This window comes from Dipodomys merriami, unplaced genomic scaffold, assembly GCF_024711535.1.
Source record: "Dipodomys merriami isolate MVZ:Mamm:240054 unplaced genomic scaffold, mDipMer1.0.p SCAF_1098, whole genome shotgun sequence".
Taxonomy (NCBI): domain Eukaryota; kingdom Metazoa; phylum Chordata; class Mammalia; order Rodentia; family Heteromyidae; genus Dipodomys; species Dipodomys merriami.
The window spans coordinates 155,708-181,522 of record NW_027202380.1 but is presented as its reverse complement, the minus strand read 5'-3'; the positions used below and the strand labels follow the sequence as shown (position 1 = coordinate 181,522).

Genomic DNA, 25,815 nt, shown 5'->3' with positions numbered 1-25,815 from the left:
ACTTTAATAATATAGATTATACTTGCTTAACAATCTGAAGGCAGAATCCTAATAAAGATTTGTGTTTTGTTTCATATGGATTTGAACTCAGGGTTTTGCACTTGCTAAGTGGGAGTACTCTATCACTGAGCCTTATCTCTAACCATTTTTTGTACTTGTTATGAGTTTGGTCCTCAATGAAAGATGCATTCCCTAGAATCAGGGTTTAAAGTTTTCTATTTTTATGCATTACACATGAAATCTCCAAGCTCACAAAGCTTTAGAAAGCTCTTTGGCTGCCTTTTAACTAAGACTGACTCTCTATCTTTCTAACATAAGCCTCAGAAAAATAAACAATAATTTGAGCAAATAAGGGCGGGGGGACTCATTTTGTCAAAGAAAAAAATCAGAACAAAATTTGGCTTCAGTGAAGAAAATCCAAAGTGTACTTTGCAAATGAACTTTTTTCCTTAAGCCTTTCATTTCTAAGCCCCTAAAAAAGTCATTTTAAATCATATCAACTTGGGACTAGAAGAAAACTGAGGGAAATTTATCTCTGCTGGGTCACAGCTCTTACTTAGAGAGCTCATGGTATAATGCTTGCCACATCAGGAGAAACTCATTACCTCTTGAGACTTCTTAAACAAGCTTAGCAGATGATCCATGTCCACACCAAGTCTCAGGATGCTTACTTTCCTTGCACAGAGGACCACAGACTGGACAAAATGAGCCACCTGAACACAGCACACATCTCTGAATTCACCCAGAGAGTTGCTTCAGCATGCATGACCATCACCTGGAAGACTCCTTAAACACAAACTTCTGAGCTCCACCCTCAGAGTTTCTCCTCCAGTCCCACATTTATAACAAGTTCCCAAGTGAACTGGATAGTGCTGATCCAAGAACCGCACTTGGGGCTCGGAAGGTGGCTCAGTGGTACAGTGCTTGCCTTACATGCATGAGGCCCTGGATTCGATTCCCCAGCACCACATAAGCAAAAAGGAAGAAAGCTGGCAGTGGCGCTGTGGCTCAAGTGGTAGAGCGCTAGCCTAGCTGAAGAGCTGAGGGACAGTGCCCAGGCCCACAACCGGACCCCCCCCCCAAAAAGAAGGACCACACTTGGAAAACCACTTGTCTACTCCAGAATTGATTGTCACAGGTGGCCAAGTGTGGCCACTAATAATACTAAAGACCACGACAAAGGAAAAAGTACTTTGGAAATGAGGTTGAAAATGAAATGAAAAACATGAGCAAATATAAATTATATGCATTTATTCTAAGCCCTCTGGTCAATAAGAAGAGACATTAAAAAGCTGGAAAAGATCCAAGCTAAGATCAAATGAAATGATGAGGGTCATGGCATAGAAGAGACAAAAATCACTGAATAAATACAACAATAAATTAACAAAAGAAAGTAGATGTCAGTTATACATAGAGATTTTAAAAATCTACGAAACTGGGGAAAGATATATGCAAAGAAATGAATAAAGTTCAGATTTATAGCATGTGCATGGTTTAACCACTCCCCCACAAGTCATTTCTGGCTATCTTTCTGTACTGTTTACTCAGGAAACCTCATCCCAAACCACTCTAGAAGACATTTTTATTCAAAACAACTTTCAAAAACAACTTCCCACTGGCTCCCCCTAAGCCAGGGAAGCCATAGGCAACATTCCTCCCTCACTACCCCAATTCTTCATGCCTCCCATTCATGACATTACAACCCAAGCTCAGCATTCGAATGCTGCTACAACTGCTATTCTTTTGTCATGCAGAAGTATTCAGCCCTAAAATAGTAGATTCAAATATATAATTCAACAGCTCAGAATATATGTAATTGCTCCTGTCTACCTGCTGTTTGTCTCGCTGTTCTGAGAACACATCCACAATTCACAATGGATGAATTCTACTGTCAGCAGTTCTCACAAAACCATTTGTCTCTGTTTTCACTCCTTCTGGGTATCTATCTAGAAGTATAATTGCTGGGTCCATGTTTTGTAACAGCTTTTCTATTCTACATTTCTCATCTCGTTACGGTTTTGATTTGCATTTCCCTAATGATTCATGCTATTGAGCATCTTTTCCTATGTGTGCTGGTCATTTGTGTATCTTCTTTAGAGAAATGTTTGTTGTGCTTTTGGTGTCATGTCTAAGAAAACATTCAATATCATGAAGCTTTCCCCATACATTTTTTTTCTAAAAGTTTTATAGTTTTGGTTCTTAGATTCTTTCTGAGGTAGTTTCCTGAGCAAAAAATCATGTGTAAGAGGTTTCATAAAATCCTCTGCTTCTAATTAAAAGTACATTTCAGAAACAAAAGGTATTGCATAGATTTGAAACCTATCTTAGACTAAGATTTAATAATCATAAGTTAATCTATATTTAAGTTTTGTCTCAGTTACATGACAGTTAATGCTTCTTAAATTCTTGAGTTTTAGATATAGTGTGTGTGTGTGTGTTTGTGTGTGTGTGTGTTTCCTGTTACAAGACTTCTCCCAGTTAACTCTTTCTGAGTGATACAGAATTTTCATCTGTTACTTTTAGTGGGTTGAGCCCACAAAATCCCTTTTGGCCCAGCAGCTAGCCAAGATCACTGGGGTAGCAGCGCTGTAGCAGGCAAGCCTACTTAGTGTTGCTGTCACGCTCAGGGCACACAATGCCTGCCAGTATTGTAGCTCTACTGCCAGCATTGATGTGGCTTCCTCTGGTTCTTAGGAGTTTGATGAATGAAGGATGAGTGGGAAGAACTGTATTCAAATCAGAAGTATCTAGCTCGAAGGTTACTTCCTCATGCTGCTCCACCAGTCATCCATCATGTGGGTGGCTGTCTCAAGGTCTCTGTTGGTGACTCTGAGACTAGGGGTTCTTATACCTTGGGCTGTGTCCTAACTGATTGAGTTTTAGAAGGTAACACTTTATTGGTTGGCTATCCCAACATTCTGATTGGTTGTTAATTCCTGATCAGGTCTCTACTGTAAACCCTGAAGAGGCTAGGGAGGTGCATAGTCAAGATGCTCTGAAGTAATGTCTCTTTTGCATCTGGTTTCTGGATCCTAATTAATTTACTCGTTCATGACCAGTGACAGATCCTCTCATGTTTTAGGGAGCATTAGTTTCTAGGCCTTAAACAGAATCAGTAGTCTGAGGATGAAGAATAGCTACTCAGGAATCTTGGAAAAAGTTGCCACCATTTTAAACCTGTGTCTATCTGTAGGTATTCTTTGGAACCCATCTTTCTGTAGACAACACGTGTATTGAGAGAATGATACTTGGATTGGCTTTGAAAAGGTCACACCCAAATATTGTACCCTGGGAAATAAAGCTACTTTGGGGGAATGACAATGGAGTGGATAGTACAAAAGCAAATATACTGAATATATGTAACTGAGGGAAGAGACTTGGGGCATCTGAGGTGGGGGAGGAAGGGGAGTACCATGGATAATGAAACATTCCAGTGTAGCACTGTCTTAGGAGGAAATGTGTCCTGAAGGGAACACAGCAGGAACTACAAGTGGAAAATGGGGTTAGAAATAGAATCTGAAGTGGTCAGGAGAGTTATAATTCAGTAGAATGGTTATGGTAAAATCAACATTTTGTTTTTGTTTTTTTTTTCATTTTAAACAAGTTTATTTAAACAACAAGATGCTTGACTTGAAGGGTAAACTATCTAGGATTTTTTTAAAGAGTAATTTACCCCTACTTAAAGACAGATTGCCCTACATGTAACAGCTACGTACAAAAAAGTTATAAAATTGTCCTTGGTTTTACAATGATAAATGAAAACATTAAAATTCTCCAATCAAACAAGGTATGCAAGGATTTTTGTTTTTTGTTTTTTGTTTGTTAAAACAGTGAGAGCAAAATAACTTACTGAAATATAAAGATAAAAGCTGAATGAGCATGCCACGAATGGAGAAGGGGGATATTTTCACAGGACCAGTATTTTTCCCCATCCCATCTCCATTTGATGTTAATCAAAATATACCATTGGCCATTTAGTTTAAAAGAAAAGAAAATAGAAAAGCAATATGCTTGTGCACATACACCAGTTACTTTATGTACAATAAAGGAATGGGGAAGGGGAAAATGAAAGAATAGAGCAAACTATACTGTAGTAGTCAGGATGTGGTGGAACCAAATTGCAGTTTTCTAATTAAGAATGTATTCTTGGTCTATAAGAACAAAGTTCTGGAGCAAAGTAGCAGGTTCCCTTTTTTAGTAGACACCTCCTGTCTGCTGCTGGAACACATCAATTGTATCTTCATCCTCCATTTCCACCTGTGCAGGTGTGTCTGTGTCATTGATTGGCTGCCCATCAAATCGGAATCTGACCTGCCTCATTGACAAACCCTGTCGTTCACAATAGGCTTTCATTAGTTTACTAAGTGGTGTATGCCTCTTCATCTTAAACGGCACCACAGAACCGTCCTGCCCCGCCACCTTCAAATTAATATGATCGTTGTTCTCAGTCTTGACTCCTTCTTTGGGCTTTTCTTCGGCCATGGCGAGCGCCAGTCTCCTCAGATGCCGCTTCACACAAGAGGTCCCCGGTCCGCACCGAATGAGCACACAGGCAGCACCACAGCGGCTGGAGGAGGTGGCAGCAATGGACGAGGCTGAGGGCGCCTGCAAGTCCTGCGCTCCCTCCCCCAACCCTGCATGCGCGAGCACGAGCCTCCTAGGCCTCCTATTGGCTCCGAGGCCTCCTATTGGCTCCCAGCTCCACGCGCAATGCTTACATAACCACTACCCCCTCCCTGCCCCCCCCTCCCCCCCCCCCTCCGCCACCACCTGGGCCAGGCGCCCGCTGTTTTTGTTTTCTCTCTCCATGAAAGATTTCTCATATAAGCCCATGCCTATTATTCAATATTAGGAGATACAAGATGATTCATTTCTCATGGTCAAGAGTATCAAGGTGATTCATTTATCAAATTCAAAAGTATCCAAAAGCCATATCATTGGGATAATAAGCTACCATAATTTCAGATGAAGTCGTAGTTTTTTAAAATAATGAAAGGTTTAGTGAATAGAAGATGTGATCAGTGCACTGCTCTATGCCACTATACACAGAGTTGGCCTTGATTTCCTGGGTCTGCTTAGGCATTCCTGTTCCACCCAGGCTTCCAGACCCCAGTTTCCACATCTACTTACCTCCCAAATGCTGAGCTTCCCTGAAGGGAGAATAGGCAAGACACAAGACAATTTGTACGAATAACTATATAAAACTTTCTTTACACTCTATTTACTTTGCCCTGAATCCATGAGAGAGACAGTGAAGTTGTCTTCTCCCTAAAGAAGGGTGTTTGTGTGAACTACCCCTAAAGATCACCAGTGAGGCAGCAGCTCTGTGTGATCAGCAGACTGTTAGGTGGAGGTTAATGTCACTCCCCTCCCCCCGCCCCCCACAAGGTTGTTGCTGTTCCTTTCCCATGAATATTTATTTATTTTTAACACACCTGTCTGGTTTATAGACCTTCTCTTGCATTAGCAACGAAAGACTAGATAATTCTTTTTTACCCGCACAGAGTAAATGACCAGGCGTATTTGACTGAATGAAGTAGTTTGCGAGTCTCAACAGATTTGTATGTGCTAATAACCCTGAGTGGAGAGCAGTACTGTCAGCTCTGTTAATAAAGCATTAAGCAGAAAGTGGGAATGTGAACACAGGCATAATATAGCGCAATTGCTGGCTGCAGCTGGTAATTGGAGTTTAGCCACTGCGCATACATTTATACAGCCCTTCGTGTTTCTTCCTTTTTTCTACCCTGAGAGCTCATTCTTTTGAGTTTCATGTCTGTGTCATCTCCATCCAATAATATTCATTAAGCTCCTCCGTGCTGAGTACTGGCAGGGGCTTGCCCCTTTTAATGAATGCAAATGTGCAGGTTGAAGGATAGGGCTTTTATGGGACAGGGCTTTGTCCTGGAAGGAGTAATCCTGAGTGGATATGAGTTTGGCACACTGTTTTCCTCAGTGGCTATGAGTTTGTCACACTGTTTTCCTCAGTTCAGTGTGCTAATTAGATCAATCACATATTTTTGTTGGCAGGCTCAGCTGCCTCTTTAAAACAAGAGGTAAATCAGTAGGCCTTTGTACTAGGAGATGTTATCCAACTCTGTGTCAGTGTTAGCCATTAGTGTGGACTTTATATTGGTTCTGTAAATGGCCACTTTACACAATGGGTGTTTATGCCCTCTGTGTTCATCACTTTTGTCTCTTACTGCAGTCTGCCTTTCACTCACTAGGCCTTACTTCATTTGTGATGCTCTGCTTGCGACCACCATTGGGTTAGGTTCCAAAATGTCCTAAAATTAAGTTAATTGCATAAAAAGTTGGATGAAATATACAGAAACCTTGCTTGTCTCACCATGAGTGGATTATGAGATCCCACCAGCATGTACCGTAGCCCTGTTTTGCTCCCACTATTTTATTTGTAGTTTTTCTTAATCTTCCTTTGAAAGTGGTTTTGATTGGCTCAATTTTGTGTGCTCTTTGTTGTCACTTGCCTGATCCCTCATCAACACAGCACCTGCTTCATCTATAATAGCTATATATTGTCATTCTCTGCCTCTGTCTTTTCTTTCTTTGTCTTCCTACAGCCAGCGCAGCCTATGTTTACCTACTGGGGCTCATTTCTTTAAATTCATACTTTGTCCTACAGCTTTGTTCAGAGTTCTTTATGAACGTCTAATTGCTTAAGGAATTAGAGTTTAATTCCCTTGATTAGATTTCATTACCAGTTGGACACCCTCTGTCAGTGGTATTTCCTGTACTTTTCAAGAGGAACTCCTGTGTTCAGGTGAGAATGTTTACTACTCCCTGCAGGATGGCACCATGGTAGAAGCCTGGGAACTAGAGTCAAACTTGCTGGGATCACGTGGTAATTTGGCCCTCTTTGCTCATCTGTAAATTGGGTGTGATAGGCCATTGTGTGGATCTTATACATAGTAAGAATTAGCAAAAGGGTGAAATATGTTGTTACCTAAAACCCCTTTTGATTATGTTAGCACTTATATACTGTACCTACTGTGTATATTTAGGCACATATTGTCCTTCAGTCTTTTCTCATGAACTGGTTTATTCATCAGAATAACTCGACACAGAAAGATAGCAGCACCATTTTATAGATGAGAAAACTGAAACATCCCATATGGCAGGTAAAGTGGTAGGGCTAAGATTTGAATATAGGAAATCTGCCTTTAAAACCTGTGGATTAAGTACTAGTCTTTCTATCCAAATTCTGTTTGTGTGATAAGGACCTGTCAGATGAACCCCTTTAGGACTCTTTCATTCCCCATCCTAGCCCACGCTGATATTCTTCCATCTGAATGCCTAATGTATTTAGTAGATAGAACAAGTTGGTGATTGCCAAAACTTTCATTGCTTTATATCCTTGAGTCTTATATTTATACTAATACTTCCTTTGACTATAATTTTTGCATAGTGTCATAGAGAATCTGAAATATCAAGAGACCAAATAAGAAAATATATCTCAAAATAACCACTATTCACAGATTATCTAACCTCCTAGTCTTATTTATGAATACTGTGCATATGTAGATAACAATGTAGAACATATATAACACATAATTATGATCATGCAATTTGTTTAGTGTTTCATCTTGCTTTTTATAATTAATATTATAACATGAAAATTGTCCTGTGTCATTAAATATTATCAGTTGTTGTAGAGAATGTGATAACTTAAATGCTTATTTAGTTTGAATACAGTGGTCATAGTGCTTCTGATTTTCAAGTGACTACACTACAGACATTTCTATGGTGAACTATGTCAAAAGTTGTGACCTTAAAAAGACTTGTGGTAAATATGCAAAATTACCTTTCAAAGATAGCACCAACTTCTTTCTTTCTCTATTGTGGGAGATGAGTGTTTCTCAGCATTAATTGCCCTCCCAATATTTTGATATACCTTTGCTAATGAGATAGGTGCACCCAACCCAAAGGACTTCAAAGTAGTAAGACTCAAAGTCTTTATAGTCCATGAGCACTTATGTAATTGATTTTCAATAGTGGATGAGAAACTTTCTAGAATTTTAGGATCTAAAAGCTGTGAAAATTATTTACAATATCCCCATTACTTTTTTTTTATTCTTTCGTACTGCTGGAGTTGGAACCCAGGGCCTTACAATACTAGACAGGTACTCTACCACTGAGCTTATGTTTCTCATTCCCAGCTTAATGTTTTTTGTTTTTGTTTTGTCGGTAGTAGGGCTTGAACTCTGGGCTTGGGTGCTGTCCCTGCGCTCTTCAGTTCAAGGAGAGCGCTGTACTACTTGAGCCACAGCACCACTTCCGGTTTTCTAGTGGTTTATTGGAGATAAGAGTCTCATGTTCTTTCCGGCCAGGCTGGCTTTGAACTGTGATCCTCAGATCTCAGCCTCCTGAGTAGCTAGGATTACAGGCGTGAGCCACCAGCGGCCACCTCCCAGCCTAATGTTTTGAAGGTAAAGAAAGTGAGACAGCGAGGTCTGGTAACTGTACAAACTCATATAGCTGGTCAGGAATAGAACCTTAAATTTCCAGTTTTAAAACTCACTGATTTTTTCATTAGGTCACATTGTTTCATGTTTACCTTCATCCATCCAAATACCTCCACCTATCTTCATTTATAGTAAAACTCATCAGGGAAGACTTGGAGTTACAGCCTATGACCATAGTTGACCTCAGATCACCAGGAAAGAGTGTGACTATGGGGATCTGAAATATGGCTGGCCCCTCATAGACAGAGGCCTCAGCCCCTGGGAGGGTTGCCAAGTGCTTGTGAATAGAATCCCTTAGGATTGTGGGTTTAGGTGACAGTTACAATCTGCTGCTGAGAAAAGCTGAGGTGTCTAGCTAATTTATGGAGATGGGCTCAACTTGACTTAGTCTTCCCCGGGAGAGTTCTCAGAGCATTCCTCTTCCAATGGCCCTTCTCTCCAGGTTTAGAGGATGCAAGTCCACACTGCCCTTTCTAGGTTTCACACTTTCCCAAGGAGCACATGGCCCCCAGGAAGTTCTGTGTAGGGTGGATTAATTTTTTGCTTACCAGTGATGTGGAATGAAAAGTAAATGTCATGGCTTGTGCTAATATGGAGATGATTAAGTCATCAAAGTGTAGCAGTATTGAGGCTTGAAACCACACGTTTAATTCCTGACTCTCCTTTATTGCCAGTAGGATTTACTATAAAGTTATCAAGGTAAAATACTTCCTTATGCAGTGTCAGAATAACATACATTTTACCATCTCTCTTTAACCAAGAACAAAGGATGTCATCAATTAAATAAATTTGGATGAAATATACCAATAAAGTACATACTAAAAAAGGAAACCTGCTTTGAAGATCTCTCACTTTGGAGAAAGATAACTACTGTGACACTTAGACTTTTGTATGAGAAGCTTAGAAAGTTACGTGTAGCCAGGCTAGGGTGCATACATTTGTAAATCCAGCAGTGAGTCAGGAGGAATCTTGACTTTGAAGCCAGCATAGGCTACAAATTGAGAACCTGTCTCAAAAGAACAAAAGAAAGAATGAAAGAAAGACTGTGCATGGTTAGTAATTACCATGTATTTTGGTGATGTGCCACAGTTATTTAAAGATAAGGAAATAATAGGTATGACTGGGCTTAAATTTTTGGCATAATAACCATTTCTTTAAAAAATTAAAATGTGGTTCAGTGGTAGAGTGCTTGCCTTGCATGCATGAGGGCCTGGGTTCGCTTCCTCAGTACCACATAAGCAGAAAAAGCCAGAAGTGGTGCTGTGGCTCAAGTGGTAGAGGACTAGCCTTGAGCTGAAGAGCTGAGGGACAGCGTCCAGGCCCAGAGTTCAGCCCCCACGACAGACAAAAAGTAAAAATTAAAATGTTTGCTCATTCATTCATTCATTCAGTCAGATGCTATTTCATAATTATGTGTTAGTCAGACTGTGAAGATATAGTGGTGAATCAGATGTAGATATTGCCTTTGTGGAATTTGTTGTATTATGGGCAAAAGGACAACTTTTCCTGGGAATACTTCTGAGTGGTGGAGATTTATGAGCCAAGACCAGAAAAGTGAGAGTCTTAGAACTGAAAAATATGGCTGCTATGGCCACATCTGAAAATGCCATGTGAAATGGTGTGGTACTACTGCGCTTGGTCATTCACATGGACAGTAAAGGAGGAAAACATTGAAAATTCAGATATTTTTAATACTTGTAAATATTCAGATCTTCAGTTCAAAGACAAAAATGCTTTTTTATTTGTTTATGCAGTACTGTTGATGGAACCCAGGGTCTCTTTTGGGGGGTAGGGGGAGTCCAGTCATGGGCCTGAAATCTGGGCCTGGGCGCTGTCCCTCAGCTCTTCAGCTCAAGGTTAGCATTCTACCACTTGAGCCACAGTGCCACTTCTGGATTTTTTTTTCCTGCTTATGTGGTGCTGAGGAATCGCACCCAGGGCCTCATGCATGCAAGGCAAGCGTTCTATCACTGAGCCACCTTCCCAGCCCGGAACCCAGGGTCTTATGTATGCTATACATATGTGCTATCTCAGCTCTTCTGCTCTGTTTTAGAGCCTAGACTTTATTTCTGTAGGTAGCTAAGCCTCAGAAGACAGAAATACTCAAGGTTTTAGATTCCAGTCATAAAAATTTTCCCTTTGGTCCCTCTATCATCCACTATGTATTAGATCTGGCCATTCTCGGCCTTACCACTTGTCCCTTAGTTTGAAAGCTGCGTATTTGTTATTTCTCTGTGTTGGCAGATCTGATTAGAGTGGTTTGTTTCTATTTCAGAAACCAAGAGGAAATAGTGTGACTTGATTTTGTGCAGTGGTGCCATTGATCGGCTCTGTGTTGTCCCCTGGAGAGTTGTCATCGAGGACAGTGGGCTATCAGTCTGGTGCTGTGTGAGAAGTGACAGAAATGTCTGCAGCTGCAGGCCCTTTCTGAAACAGTGCAGATACACCCCTCTGCGGTCCTGTGGAATGGCAGCTTAAGCGGAGGGCCATCTATGGAGCAGGTCACAGGCTCCCAAGCAGTTAGGCTTCATCTGTGAGGTCATTGAATTTTCCAGTGCTCTTTGAGTTTTCATAGACAATTTTTTTTCTGGAGTAAAATATGATAAAAGCAGTCAATTGACACCTGATAGAAAGTTTTGATACCCATCATTTTTAATGTCTACAGCATTAAAATTAGTTATTAGTAGTTGTATCAGCACTGGGACCGAGGAATTGCGGATCTGTAGCCCAAGTTCTCTGTGCTGCACCATAATGATTACTGCTTTGAAAGCATCAGAGAGATATTAACAAATCAGCTACTTTCCCAGAAACACACTACCCTTTAAATAAAATGTAGTATAGGACACATACTTTTTTTTTAAACTTAAGAATAGCCTTTTTGTAAAGGGAGCTGAGAAAACTGCTCTTGTAGGAGCAAAATTCCCTCCTTTTCTGCCTTACTTCCTACCCTTTATGATTAGAATACTTGGCAAAATCTTTGCTGGGGATCAAATCTAGGGCCTCATGCATGTGTTTTACCACTGAGCTCTACCCCACTCCTGAAGAGAGTTTATTTTTAAAAAAAACAAGTGGCTGAATTAATTTATCTTTCTTGTTCTCTAGGTTGTTGGTATTTATTTTTAATTTAATTCAGTCACCTACTAGCTTAGCGTGAAGGATAACTGCTCTTCAAATGGTAATATAAATACACAGATGCTTCCTGTATCTAATATGAAAAGCTCTTGTTAATGCTTAAGGTTGGTCTAGGAATCATAATTGTAAAGGATTGACTATTAGAAAATATTTATTGAAGTTACAAAGTTTATTGAAGCTGTCTGGGGGTGTTTTGGTTTGTCTAGAAGAGGTAGTGATATTTCCCTGTTTCAAGACTGATACTATTTATTTATTTATTTATTCATTTTGTCATTTGTGGGTGGGGTTTGAACTCTGGGACTAGGCCCTGTCCCTCAGCTCTTCAGCTCAAGACTAGTGCTCTACCACTTGAGCCACAGCGCCACTTTCAGCTTTTTCTGTTTATGTGGTGCTGAGGAATTGAATCCAGGGCCTCATGCATGTGAGGTAAGCACTCTACCACTGAACCACCTTCCCAGCCCCAAGACTGGTAGTATTTAAAAGAATACTTTTGTCAATAGTTTTTCCCTCAAGGTCTTTAATAACCACAGCAACAGTGGTAGTAGTCTCCATGTCCTCTTTTTTTTTCCTCAGTTCATGTCTCTCAGCTTTATTTTTTTTAATTTAATTTTATTGTCAAGGTGATGTACAGAGAGGTTACAGTTACATATGTAAGGTAGTGAGTACATTTCTTGACGAACATTGTTATCCCCTCCCTCATTTTTCTCCTCCTTTCCCTCTCTCCCAGTGCCCCCCATCAAATTGTAAAGTTAATTTCCAGCATATTGCTTTGTGAATATTGCTGTTGTATTGGTTCGCCTTTGTCTCACCATTTTGTTGTTCCCCTTCCCTTCTCTAATTGAGACAAATATATACAATACACAGGGTACCAAAACCAAATATAGTGACAATAGGGATAAGCCATAGGGGAGGAAAAAAAGAAATAATGAAAGAACAAAGAAATAACTTCACATAATACATTAAAAAATGACAACAACAAGGAAAAACTTCTTGTTCCCATATCTTGGAGTTTATTTCGCTTAGCATCATCTTGTATGGTCATATGTACATAGCTATTGAGCTATTATGATCCTCTTCTAGGACTATCCTAGACATGTACTAATTATTACAACTGAGGGAAACCATGGAGTCTATGTTTCCTTGGGTCTGGCTTACTTTGCTTGATATGATTTTTTTCCAGATCCTCTCCATGTCCTCTTGAGAGGTAGATTCAGGCTGGGCATTTGAATGAAGGTGTTTGCTAGGTTTAGGTTTGCTCTCTTGAATCTGTATCAGCCTGGGGCTTGTGTAGTGCATGCTGATGGGCTTCCAAGTCTTACAACTGCCTGGGATGGCCCTCCAGGGAGTCAGGGATTGCCCCTCAGAGGGGAGAGAGGGGATCACATTCACCCCTACTCAAAGAGAGGGTGCACTATTGGGTAAAGTGGCTCTCTTCAGTAGAGAGCAGTTTCTGGCAATGGTTGTCAACCAGCCATTTTTACAGCTGACAGAATAAGTCTTTAAGTCCTGAGGGAACTGAGAATACATTTAAGCATCTATTACCATGCTTTAATTCTTGAAATTCAGTAAAATGGGTAAGGAAGGTGGAAAGAAGGTCATCAGATAATTTCTGTGTGATAAATTCAGTCCTAAGGTAGAGAGATAGTTATACAAGATATAAACCATTGACAAATCTACTTTTTCTAGGAGAACAAGAGAGAGAGGAGGAGGAAGAAGAGGAGAAGGAGGAGGAGGAGGAAGTAGAGAAGGAGAAGGAAGTAGAAGAGGAGGAGGAGAAGGAAGCGGAAGAGGAGGAGGAGAAGGAAGTAGAAGAGGAGGAGAAGAGAAAATTTGGTACATAACTCTAAAGACAAAACTACTGTTCTTATACAATTATATATTATACAATTATACAATTATATACTATTTGCCCTGTTGGTGATCTGATTTAGTCTAGTCTTAAATTCCAAACCCTGCTAAGTTACAGATCTTTCATTTGAATACAGAAGCATGTGCTTTGTATTTTAATTATATCAAGAAAAGTCTGGGGCCATGCTGCATGGAGAATATGAACAATAATCTAAAAGAAATTTCATAAAACCAAGAGCTAAATTGTGGAATCTGATTCATGGCAGGTATATATGTGTATGGTGAGTTGGGGTGCAGGGGTTGGTGTGATTAATGACTTTATTTTGGACTTAAAATAGTATACTATCTTGTATTTTATAAACAATTACAGAAAAGCACATATAGTTACACTTTAAGTTGCTAATTTAAGTGCATACAGAAAATAACAGAATATGAACAGTGGCTCCTCACATTATTGAACAATTGCCTTATCAAAGAAGACATTTAAAAATATTTTGAGTCAACATCTGGTATAGTGTATGACTCAAGAGGTGTGTGTGTAAGTGTGTGTGCATGCGTGCACCCGCGTGTATGTTTCTGCTCTTAGAATAAGTAATGAACAAGAATATATTAGTGTGTAGTGGATTACTTTTCCTGGCAGGCTGTCTTATCTTTCTAACATCTAAGTTATTGGTAAAATTGTTGATTGGGACTAAGAAAATAAGTTTTCCCTATTGTTACAGAAACTTCCCTCAGGTTTGTAATATCTATGTTCCTTCAGTATGATTGACCAACTAAATATAGATACAATTAGCAATAAACTTAGAAAAATAGAGAATTTATTTTAGCTTTTAGAGTGTTGCATTTTAGGATTAGGAGCTAGTATGTTTTACCTAAATGTAAATGTAACATAATGGCATGTATTGTAGTAATTAAGAATTTATCACTCTTGATTGAGAGTTCCGGGAAGATGGCGGAGGAGAAGCTGGAATATGAACAAGCTCTCGCATAGAAAGCAGTTTTAGAGTTCCAGTGAACAGTCCTAAGCCAGAGAATCACACCAAGTGTGTCATCACAGGACAGAGAGTTAGACAAGAGAGGGAAGCCAAGGAAACGCACCAGCTGCCGCTCCGGCGGCGGCGGGGCCGCGGCGGCGACCGCGGAGTCATACCTGAGACACAGAGAGTCGGGGACAAAGGAGCCAGACACAGCGGACGAGCGGATTCTACTCAACACCAACAAGAACCGACAAGGAGCGAACATCTTCATCCTGCTGTTTGCAGACCAGAGACGACCCAGGATCCAAGACTCGGCGTGAGTACAAGCCCGACATCCTCACTCCTCAGGGAGCAGAGGAGGGAAGGCCACCCCTCCCCCCCAGCACCAGTGATCTCCATCTTGGATACCGACAAAGCTCGGAGGAGCTGCTAGCTCCAGCTCAGGCCTTGGAATAAAATGAGTCATTTAGCAGGTCACAAGAACTTAATGGCGAAGTGACCTGCCAGACTCAGCTCCATCCAGGGAAAAGTCACCCAGCTCAGGCGCCAGCCATCGGAGTGCCTTCCCTCACTGGGTAACCAGAGCCAGAGGCTGCCCCTCCCTCTAGCAGCCACCACAATCAATTGAAAAACAGAAACCCGGAGAATGGCTCCAGGCTGGGCGCTGTGAGCTTTATCACAAAATAGCCCCAGGGAAAAGCTACTGTTTGTTGAAAGGCCTCAACTCTACCCAGAACCTAGCCTCATCACCACATCCCCCTCTTTTGTGACTCTCAAAGCAGACCACCCTCCCAGAAAACTAACCTGGGAGGGGGATCTCAAAATCTTGGGTAAAGCAGAGCATTTTTCTGCCTCTTCCAACCAACCGACTTAAGAAACCAATCAAGCCACAGGACCTCAAGCTGACCAGAGACTCCAACAAGAGACTGGTTGCAGACAAAAGGGAGATACAGGATTCTTACCACTCCTCCCCCCCCAAAAAAAAAAAATCAAAAGACTTTTTTTTTCTTTTTTTCTTCTTCTTCTTCTTTTCTTTTTTTTTGCTTGTTTTTTGTTTTTTGTTACCATATATATATATATATATATATATAAATTTTTTTCCCTTCTAAAACTTTTATTAATCTTTAATTTTTGCCTCTTCTGAAAAAATAATTGTTTTCCAGTAACTTTTTTTTCTCATCTTATAATTTTTATTTTAGGAATACGTGAATGAGAGTTTTCCTTTCTTTTCTTGTCTTCTTTCTCTTTTTCTTTCTTTCTTAATTATCTTTTTGTTTTTTATCTAGCTCTACTGAACTTCTGATCTTTTCTTCTCCCGTTCCCATCCTTAAAGCTTTTCACATCTCCTCTATGTCCCTCCCCTTCTCTGAACATATTCACATTCCTTTCTAAATAGACGGTCTTTTAACCTCTATAATAACATTAATTTTTACGTTTCTATTCTTTTTCTGGTCTCTCTTTATTCCCCTTTCCGTCTCTTCTTTTTCTCTCTCTCTCTACTTGCATCCTACCCAACTCATTTCCTGCATTGTGATTAGGACATAGTTAACTCTCCCTGTGCCTCCCCACACCAATCTATTCCTATTTTGTACCCACATCTCTCCCTAATCCTAATAATTTCTGGTTTTCCAAATTCTTTTCTGCGGTTCGAAGTCCTTTAACATATAGTAGTTTGATGTTGAATAGATGTATCTGTTGAACTAGATCGTATCTGTAGACTATTGACTGTACAAATGCAAACTTTGGTTGATGGTTGCCTTAAGATAGTGTTCTAGCACAAAACTGGTGCAATCTTTATCTCAAATGGGCCGAGTAAGCCGGAAAAACACAAGAAAAATGGCAAATTCGGGTATCTCAATTCCCAACCTTGATAATCAGGGATTAGAACAGATAAAGAATAATCCAGAGGAGAGTTCCCAAATAGCTCTACAAACACTAATAGCAAACATGATAAATGAGAAGTTTGACAATGTACAAAGGACTCTGTATGAGCGTGATAGGGAGAGAGAGGAGGCATCCCAGAAGTTTATACAGGAATATCATAAGCGTGAGGAAGCTTCTCAAAAACTGATACAGGATTTGCGTGAACAACTTGAGAATACTCAAAGAGAAAGGGAGGAATGGCGTGAGCAGGCAGAGAACACTCAAAGAGAACTGCAGGAATCCCACAGAAGGGAGGAAACTAATCAAAGAGTAATTCACGAATTAAGAGACCAGGTAGAGAATACACAAAGATCACTAAAGGCATTCATGGAATCCATTAACAAAGAGCTGAAGGAAGTCAGGGAGACCACAAAGGGAATGCTGAATGGAACCCAACAGAAGGAATGGGAGTCCAAAGAAACCATAACCAATCAACTAAGTGATTTGAGAACAAACACTGAACACCAAATTAAGGAAGTAAAGAAATTCATACAAGACCTAAAACAGAGCTTCAACAAAGAACTTGAAGCCATCAAAGCTGACCAATTAGAAGGAAAAGAGATAAAAAACAAAGTAGAGAGTCTTGACAGCAGGTTAGACCATGCAGAAGATCGAATCTCAGGGATTGAAGACAGCCTAGATATTATAGAGAAAGAACATACAACCATCCAAGACAAGTCCAAGAAATATGATAGGTCTATCCAACACCTGGAAGACACCATCAGAAGGCCCAATCTAAGGATAATGGGTGTAGAGGAGCACCTAGAAACAGAAGTTAATGGTCTAGGAAATTTGTTTAACAGGATCCTAGCAGAGAACTTCCCAAACATACAAAAAGATAGGCCTATTCAGATACAAGAAGCTTTTAGAACCCCAAATAGACCAGACCAGAATAGGACATCCCACTGTCACATTATAATCCACACAGGATCAACCCAGACCAAGGAAAAGATCCTTAAAGCTGTCAAGGAGAAAAGGTTAATCACCTATAAAGGGAAACCAATTAGAATTACCTCAGATTTCTCAGCAGAGACAATCAAAGCAAGAAGAGCCTGGAATGACGTATGCCATGCCCTAAAAACAAACAACTATCAACCAAGAATACTGTACCCAGCTAAACTCTCCTTCATAACTGAAGGCCAAATAAAAACCTTCCATACCAAAGAAAAATTGAAACAATACATCTCCACCAAACCAGCCCTGCAAAAGATTCTTAAAGATGTCCTACACATAGAAAACCAACAAGAACGCAACAAAGGCCAAGAAACTGCACCCAAACTGAGAATCCAAGAACCTTAGGAAGAACCCAGTTTTCACAGCCCCCAAGAAGGTGGATAACATGGCAGGAACCCCCAAATACCTCTCAGTCCTATCTCTTAACGTTAACGGACTGAACTCTCCAATTAAGCGACATAGACTATCTAGTTGGATTAAAAAACAAGACCCTTCTATCTGCTGCCTGCAGGAGTCACATCTTGCCCGTAAAAACAAACATATTTTCAAGGTTAAAGGCTGGAACAAAATCTACCAAGCAAACGGCCCTCATAAACAGGCGGGAGTTGCAATCCTAATATCAGATAAAATAGACTTCAAACTAAAATTCGTGAGAAGAGATAAAGAAGGTCGCTACATACTAATTAAAGGATCTCTCCTTCAGGAGGATATTACAATTCTAAATATCTATTCGCCAAACAATGGAGCACCCAAATTTATCAAAGAAACACTACTTTCCCTCAAATCCCATATAGATCCAAAGACATTAATTGTTGGGGATTTTAACACACCACTCTCCCCACTAGATAGATCAACTCGGCAAAAACTCAACAGAGAAACCGCAGATCTAAACAGCTGCATAGATCAACTAGACTTAACAGACATTTACCGAACATTTCACCCAGCAGCAACAGAATACACGTTCTTCTCAGCAGCACATGGAACGTTTTCTAAAATAGACCACATTTTAGGCCACAAAGCAAACTTGTCTAAATTCAGAAACATTGAAGTTATACCTTGCATTCTCTCTGACCACAAGGGAATAAAATTAGATCTCAACACCAAAAGCCACCAAAGAAAGTCCAGTATCACATGGAGGCTGAACAACACACTGCTGAATCATGAGTGGGTCATGGAAGAGATTAGAAAGGAAATTCAAATGTTCATGCTATTCAACAAAAATGAACACACAAATTACCAGCTCCTCTGGGACACAGCAAAGGCAGTACTCAGAGGCAAGTTTATAGCTCTGAGCTCCTACATCAACATATTGGAGAGATCGGAAACTAACAATTTAATGACACATCTAAACCTCCTTGAAAAAGAGCAGCAAGATAAACCCCAATCCAGTAGACGGAAAGAAATAATCAAAATTAAATCAGAATTAAATGAATTAGAAGCCAAAAAAACTATAGAAAGAATCAACAAAACAAAGAGTTGGTTCTTCGAAAAACTTAACAAAATTGACAGACCCTTAGCAAACCTTATCAGAAAAAGGAGAGAACACACCCAAATTAATAAACTCAGAGATGAGAATGGAAACATCACCACGGAAACAACCAAGATTCAGAACATTATAAGGGAATACTTCTCAAAACTTTATGCTAATAAGTTTGAGAACTTGACAGAAATGGACCTTTTCCTAGCAAATATTGACATGCCAAAACTAAACCAAGATGAGTTAAACCAGCTTAACAGGCCCATATCAAGCATTGAAATAGAAACAGCAATAAGAGACCTCCCAGCTAAGAAAAGTCCAGGACCAGATGGTTTTACAGCGGAATTTTACAAGGCCTTCAAAGCAGAGCTCACACCAATACTCCTCCAACTCTTCAATGAAATTGAAAGAGAAAGCTCACTACCAAACACATTCTATGAAGCCATCATAACCCTCATCCCAAAACCAGGCAGGGACTCATCAAAGAAAGAGAACTACAGACCCATTTCTTTGATGAACATTGATGCAAAACTTCTCAACAAAATTTTGGCCAATCGACTTCAACAATTCATCCAAAAAATCATACACCATGATCAAACAGGATTCATTTCAGGGATGCAAAGCTGGTTCAATATACGCAAATCAATTAATATTATTCATCACATCAACAGGAGCAAGAATAAGAACCACATGGTTATCTCAATAGATGCAGAAAAAGCATTTGACAAGATCCAACACCCCTTTATGATGAAGGTTCTGGAAAAATTAGGAATCCATGGAACATTCCTCAATACAATAAAGGCTGTATATGACAAACCTACAGCCAGCATTATACTCAATGGTGAAAAACTAAAGCCATTTCCTCTTAACTCAGGAACAAGACAAGGATGCCCACTCTCTCCACTTCTCTTCAATCTAGTATTAGAATGCCTAGCTACAGCAATAAGACAAGATGCAGACATAAAGGGGATCCAAATAGGGAAAGAAGAAATAAAACTCTCCCTCTTTGCAGATGACATGATCTTGTATTTAAAGAATCCCATAGACTCCACTCCCAAATTACTCAAGCTGATTCAAAACTTTGGCAAAGTAGCAGGTTATAAAATTAACCCCCAAAAATCAATGGCTTTTCTATATGCCAACAATGAGAAAAGTGTGGCTGAAATTAGGAAAGCAACTCCATTTGTAATAGCCCCACAAAAAATAAAATATCTAGGAATTAACTTAACCAAAGAAGTGAAGGACCTCTATGATGAAAACTTTAAAATCTTGAAAAAGGAAATCAACACAGAACTTAAAAAATGGCAAAACCTCCCATGCTCCTGGATTGGCAAGATTAACATCGTGAAAATGGCAATACTTCCCAAGGCTATCTACAAATTCAACGCGATACCTATCAAAATTCCACCCTCATTCTTCAAGGAAATAGAGGAGGCAATCCAAAAATTCATATGGAACAATAAAAGACCCCGAATAGCAAAACGCTCCTCAACGGAAAGAACACTGCTGGAGGAATATCAATACCAAATTTCAAACTCTACTATAAAGCCATAGTAATCAAAACAGCTTGGTATTGGCATAAGAACAGACCTCAGGACCAATGGAATAGAATTGAAAACCCAGAAATGAACCTACAGACCTATAGCCATCTAATCTTTGATAAGGAAGCTAAAACAATAGAATGGAAGAAAGACAGCCTCTTCAGTAAATGGTGCTGGCAAAATTGGTTAACTACATGTAGAAAACTAAAGCTAGATCCTTATATATCACCCTGCACCAGAATCAACTCCAAATGGATCAAAGACCTTGAACTCAAAGCAGACACTCTGAAAACATTACAGGATGGAATAGGAGAAACCCTAGGTCTCCTTGGCTCAGGTCGAAATTTTCTGAATAGAGACCCGGAAGCACAACAAATCAAAGAAAGGTTGGACAAATGGGATTGCATAAGATTGCAGAGCTTCTGCAGGGCAAATGACATAGCTGGCAAGATCAATAGACAGCCCACCGATTGGGAGAAGATCTTTACTAGCCATACAACGGACAAGGGTCTCATATCTAAAATATACTTGGAACTCAAAAAATTAAACCACCCAACAACAAATCCTCAAAGAAACAACTGCCCAATAAATAAGTGGGCGAAAGACTTAAAGAGAAGCTTCTCTGAAGAAGAAAGAAGGATGGCCAATAGACACATGAAGAAATGTTCAACATCCCTAGCCATAAAAGAAATGCAAATCAAAACAACATTCAGATATCACCTCACTCCAGTTAGAACAGCAAAAATCAAGAACTCTAACAACAACAGATGCTGGAGGGGATGTGGACAGAAAGGAACCTTACTTCATTGTTGGTGGGAATGTAAACTTGTTCAACCACTTTGGAAAGCAGTATGGAGGTTCCTCAAAAGACTTCACATAGATCTCCCCTATGATCCAGCAATCCCACTTTTGGGCATTTACCCAAATGTTTACAAACAAGACCACACTAAAGCTACCAGCACAACTATGTTTATTGCAGCATTATTTACCATAGCTAAGATATGGAACCAACCCAGATGCCCCTCAGTAGATGAATGGATCAAGAAAATGTGGTATATATACACAATGGAATTCTATGCCTCCATCAGAAAGAATGACATTTCCCCATTTGTTAGGAAATGGAAAGGTTTGGAAAAAATTATATTAAGTGAAGTAAACCAGGCCCAAAGAAGCATAGGTCCCATGGTTTCCCTTATTTGCAATATCTAGTATAGGTATGAGTCAAGCGGAAAAGGTCAGATAATGTGATGTTAGGAAAATGAACCCTTAAATATGTATTTTAATGTTTTCGTTTCTTTCATGCATGTGTTTCTAACGCATTTACAAGATTATTTCTTTGTTGCTTTGTATGTCCCTCCCCCACAGTGTAACCCCCGCTTTCACTATATTTGATGTCAGTATAACATGTGGAGGAGATGGGGGCAAACAAGTCGTTTAAGGATTCAGGTGGACCTGTTGCAACAATGAGAAGTACAAAATGTCATGTCAAAACCAGCTTTACAATGTCGGTGTGGGGGGGGGGGAGGGGGTATAATTGGGTGGGGGGAGGGGGGTAAAATTGGGTGGGGGGAGGGGGGAGGCGGGGAAGGGAAGTGAAGGGTAAACAAAGGAGGAGGCTGCAATGCTTGGTAAGAAAAGTATGCATTATCCTGCCCATGTAATTGTAGCCCCTCTGTACAGTATGTTCCCAAATAAAATAAAATACAATTAAAAAAAAAAAAAAAAAAAGAAGACATTGAGCAGAATGCAGAGAAAATGCCTGATGAGGATGATGACAGAGACCTGTTTGATGTTTCTACATGGGAAAGAAATGTAAGGATTTCCAGCAAACAACCAGATTCCAGGGAGAGCTCCTCAATAGTCTTTTTCAAAGTTGTAGAAGGAACTAACCAGCCTATGAGCTTGACCTTGGACTTTCGGTCTCCAGAACTGTGGGACAATAAATATCTACTGTGTAAAAAAAAAAAAAAAGAATTTATCACTCTTGAGCCAGGCTCTGGTGGCTCACACCCTGTAATATGAGCTGCTCAGAAGGCTGAGATCTGAGGATCATGGTTTAAAGCCACCCTGGGCAGATAATCTGAGAATTCTTATCTCCAATCAGCCAGCATAGAGCTGGAAGTGGAGGTGTGGTTAAGTAGTAGAATACCAAACTTGATTGAAAAAGCTAGGAAAGAGCATGTGGCCCTGAGTTCAAGCCCATTATCAGCATGCACACACGCATGCGTGTGTGCGTGTGCGTGCTCACGCGTGCACACACACACACATCATATTTATCACTTCAGCAGAGTTGAGGCACCTTTGGATAAGTAATGATTAAAAATGAAAGCTAACAATTCAGAAAGATCCTGAAACTCTAATTATCACAAGACTATTAGTAATTCTTTCTGACTGACAGATTATATTCTATACATACAGCTAAATTTGATAATATTCACATATTAGGATATACTCCTTGAGCTCTTCTGTCATGAGTACAATTAATCTCTTCAAGAAATTTTCTTAACTATTACATTTATAAAATGTGAATCCCATTGCATTTTTGAAACCAACTATAGATTCTTTAATTGCACACTATCCGAAAATATATCTGTATTGTCATTATGTTTTTTCCTGATGCCACAATTAGGAACACTGTCTATTAAGGTAAAAGATTAATTCTGAGGTCCCACAAATGCAAAAATTAGCAAATTTCATACCCCACTGTATGTAGGGAACTCTGAAACTGAGCTGTGAAACCTGGAAAAGGTTTGAGAGGTTGACAGCACTGAGAACTGGCTATGGAAGGGTTGAAGCAGACAGCTCTGGAAAGGGTTAAGAGGATGTAATGCTGGAAAGGCTAAGAGCTAGCCCTTATAAGCCTGATAAAGTGGAATGCATGTTTGGATTTTGCCTGGGTTGCAGTCTTTTTTCTCAAAACAATAAGGGAGCCAGTTTTTCTCACAAACTCTTTTTTGTCTCTAATTGTAATAATAGTTTAGATGCTTTGTTTTCTGCATGTACCCTTGGTAACCTTCCCTGTACAAAACCTAATAAATAAGCTTGCTTGCAGGAACTTGGGGTCTAAGAGCAGGTGAGCCTTGGATTTCCCACTACCTGCCCGCCCCCCTCTGTTTTTCTCATTTTCTTTTGCTCTGGTTTCCCGTCATGCTGCCTCGGGTTGTTATACTACTGAATAAATAAAAATTATTACCATCTATGGAGACAAAGATAAGATAATAACTCTTCATTATTGATCTAGGAGAATTGTATAGGTAGTTCAAATGAAATTCTTCAGAGGTTAATTAGTCTACCACATTTTTTAGCGAGTCACTCTTGGTTGTGTCTCAATCACTATTTTGTTTTGTTTTGTTTTTGTTTTTTTTGGTTGGTCCTGAGTGCTGTTCCTGAGCTTTTTATTTTTGCTCAAGGCTAGTGCTGAGCCACAGCTCCACTTCTGGTTCTCAGGTGGTTAATTGGAGATAAGAGTCTCAAAGACATCTTTCTGGGCTGGCTTTGAGCCATGATCTTCTGATTTCAGCCTCCTGAGTACCTAGGATTACAGGTGTGAATCACCAGTACCTGGCTCTTAATCAATTAACCCTTTGTCCAAGCAGGGTTGAAGGAGCAAGTATCTCCCGACTTGAAAGTTATTTCCATCCTGCCCTTGCAACCTAGCAGACTTTCCCAGGTGTGATGCCATAGTTCCAGTTTTTAGTAGAAAATGTGATTTGCACATATAACACCAAAAAAAGGGCTTTGATGTTCTGCATTCCCAACAAGTTCCTATTTGTTGTAAATGTTGAATGAATTCTGTACAAGAAGACTGGAAGGCTTTTTTTCTCCAAAGAATTCACATTAAATAATAACTTGCTGTACTTTGCCCCTACTCCTATAGCCCTGGCCCCTATTTTTAGTTTAGTTTAGATTTTTAATCTTCCTGAAAGTTGGATTGATTGGTACAAGTTCTGTAACACTGTATTGATGGCCTTATGGCAAAAACAAGCAAGCAAGCAAGCAGACAAATGGAGATCCTTCAAGTGGGTTGGACTGTAGGGAATCAGGTGTTTGTGTGGGGAATCATATTCTGATTTGCTTAGGCCAGTTGCTTCCTGGTGCCCTGTTAGATGTATCCTTACACAAACATGGTATGAATGGTATTGCTCTCTGGGGAAGCCATTCAGAGTCCCTTATCAAAATCATGGGTCCACACTGACTTCTGTTTTTCCTAGGCAGACCTTGCAGTCAGCCTCTGCTTCTTGCTAGCCAGGTGGCCAGCCACTTTTCTAAAGGCTTCTGTGTTTTCATCTGCAAAGTGAAACTAGTGGTCCCCACTTCACTGAGTAGTTGTTGAATAAACACCGTTGAGTTTGGTGCCTGGTACAGAGCAAGTGCTCAGGGAGTGGCAACCCTGCTCCCTAATGGCTCCTTACCACTTGCTGATACCTGCCCCCACCCCTAGCTGACCACTCCTTAAGGTCTGGGACTAGATTTTATTCACATGCCCCACACTGTGTACCAACTGATGAGTAACCAAAGATGTCCTGAAGGAGACCTATGTTTGGTTGTGAAAAACTGAAGTAGAACCCATGTGGGCCATAAGGTGATATAATCAACTAAGATAAGAAAGATATTTGTAGATAGGTTTAAAACTTGCACTGGCATAATGGCTCAAGTCTGTAATCCTACCTGGCCATAATGGCACCCAATGTCATTCTAGCTCTGATGGGATAAACAAAGAAGATTGTGGTCCAGTCTTCTCCCACCCCCTCTCCCCTTTAAGAAAAGGCATTTTATTTCAGTGTTGTTTTTTTTTAATTTTGGAAACTAGGTAAATAATTTTGCTAAAATTATACTGGACATGTTCTATTTCTACCTTGAATTTTACCTGCTTTGACTTTTCGTGACAACTTGTTAGAACTGTCCATATGACTGGAATGGATAGGACAGTGTATTTTAGCTAATGCAGGTGGAATTAGATCTGAAAATGTCAGTTAAATACATCCAGGTCCTTTTGATACTTTTGCAGTCATTTACTGAGTATGTTATCATTATGCTGAGCAGATACTTTCATAGTGCCTAGTTATAGTGAGAGCACATAGCTAATTTGAACTTTTTGCTTTTTTAAAAACTTTCATTATATGGTTATTCTATTTAATGACTTTGAAAAGATTCTTTCTCCAGAGAGGAAGCCAAACTAGAATTAATTACTTTTCTGGATAGCATGTTCTGCTTTGTGCTCTTCCCCCGTTTCCCCCCCAATCACACAAGCTAGATTTAAGCGAAGAATCACAGAATCACCGGGGTTTCTGTTCAGACAGTTCCTTGTTTGATTCCTCCAGAGGCACTGACTCTTTGATCTCCTCCTTGAGTAGCTCTCTGGTCTTTAATTCTGTGAGGTGTTTGCGTCTCACTATGATGGATGTTTCACTGACCCCAGTAAATGGAAGAAAATTTTCTCCCAGCCTTTAAATGTATTGCTTTCCTTGTTCTTTCAAAAACAC

The 25,815-nt window shown here is 39.9% G+C and overlaps 1 pseudogene across 1 annotated transcript; it reads right to left on the bottom strand.

Annotated features, from left to right (window-relative positions):
* Window positions 1-3,598: 3,598 nt before the first annotated feature.
* On the bottom strand, window positions 3,599-4,599 carry LOC138815501 (small ubiquitin-related modifier 2 pseudogene; annotated as a pseudogene). The gene has a single exon (XR_011368337.1). The product of XR_011368337.1 is annotated as a small ubiquitin-related modifier 2 pseudogene (transcript).
* Between the last annotated feature and the right edge of the window lie 21,216 nt (window positions 4,600-25,815).